This window comes from Octodon degus, unplaced genomic scaffold, assembly GCF_000260255.1.
Source record: "Octodon degus isolate 3935 unplaced genomic scaffold, OctDeg1.0 scaffold00130, whole genome shotgun sequence".
NCBI lineage: Eukaryota > Metazoa > Chordata > Mammalia > Rodentia > Octodontidae > Octodon > Octodon degus.
Genome location: NW_004524706.1, coordinates 7,461,204 through 7,463,058, shown reverse-complemented (window position 1 = coordinate 7,463,058; position 1,855 = coordinate 7,461,204).

Genomic DNA, 1,855 nt, shown 5'->3' with positions numbered 1-1,855 from the left:
TTTATTTATTTATTTATTTATTTATTTCGTGCAGGGTCTTACTATTCAACTCAAGGTTCCAGGGCCAGTGCAGCATACAGTACCAAGGATTGAACCCCAGTCCTTGTACTTGCCAGGCAGGCACTTAGACTGCTAAGCTATCTCCCCAGCTGGATTTTTAGTCTTTTAAGATATTTTGTTTGCTTGCATAGATCCAAGCATGGGTTTGTCTATAGCCTAGGTGTGCAGTTTGGTCTTTTCTAAGTCTCAGTAGTAGTAGTTATTCATACTCTTGGCCTCAGTTCTGCATGCAACAATAAGGATTTTTGTACTTAAAACAGCTCAGCGTGCGCGCGCGCGCACACACACACCCATGAGATGGTTGGTGGCGTAGCTCAGTGGTAGAGCACCTGCTTAACACAAGGTCCTGGATTCAGTTGAAAGCACAAGGAAAAACAAAAACCACACAGCCCTTTCAGAGCCAGCAACAGCAGTAGCACACACATACACTTAGGAAAGTGAACTTTTATGAATGCAGTGACTATATTCGCGACACCAAGAAAGAGTCAAGCATAAAACTACATAAGCCTCTACATAATTAATTTGTTTCAGTCATTAAGTAGTCTTGGAGCCAGACACCTTAGTACTCTAGAAGGCTGAGGCAGGAAGATTACAAGTTTGAGCCCAGCCTGGATAACTAAGTAACTTAGAACCTGTCTGAAAAGAGTGAAAAAGGCTGGGGATAGAGGTTGATGTGAAAGCCCTGGGTTTACTTCCCAGTATTTAAAAAAAAAAAAAAAAAAAAGGTACAGTCATTTTGGGGTTGACTGTCATTATTTGATTAAAACCTGCTTGAGCTGTTCTCTAAAATATTGGCTAGCTGGTCATTTGTAAAGCTATTCTGAATATGTAAAAAGGAAGGTACATGTTATGTTAGGGTAAAAAGGTAAGCTGTAACAAAGGCTCCACAGTACAGAGCTTAAAAGAAAACAAATCAGTCCTTTCTTTCTCTTCTCTTGCAGCTCTGAGGGCAGCCAGCCTTTCTGAGAGCGCAGTTAGGTCAGTGGGGCAGCTCTGCTCCAGATGGTCATCCAGGGACAGAGGGCCTTGCTTTCTTGATGCTTCTCTGCCCTCCGAGCATTGTGCTCGAGGCTGGCTGGGTCACAGTCCCAGTGGGCCGCAAGGGAAAGGATGCAGGAGGAGGCTCAAGGCCCAGGCCTCGGGGTGACATGGCAGCATCTGCCTGCACACCTACTGCCTAGGAGCTGGGAAACGGAAGCCATCCTGTGCCAAGAAAAAGGGAGAACAGATTTTGGTGGACAACTTGCTGTATTCATTAAATTGGTATCGTGGAAAGAACACTGAATTCCAACCTCTTTTAACTAATTAGCTGTTAGTTTGCCAGGGGCAAATTTCTTTATTTTCCCATCTGTGAAATTAGTGGATCACATGACCTGACCTGAAATATTTCAGAAAGTATAGCTTGACAGAATCTTTACTGGTGGGACTGTAAGAGAAGAACAGTGGTGCCTTGGTTCTCAGACTTGATTCTTTACATAGTTCTCATGGCAAACCCAGTTGGACAAGAGCCAAATCAAATTCAGTGGTTAGGTTCCATGTTCATCTTATGCAGAAATTTGATTCGGTACTTGTCCAATTGTTTGTGACCAGAATCGTGGAGAGCATGAAATTTGTGAGCTGAACTATTGGTGCTTTTGTGTGTGTGTGTGTGTGTGTGTGTGTGTGTGTGTGTACAGGGTCTCACTATGCAGCTCAGATTCAGTGATCCTTCTGTCTTGGCCTCCCCAGCACTGGGATAACAGGCATGCGCCACTACACCCAGTTTTTGTTTTTTTTTTTTTTTTATTTTTTTGTG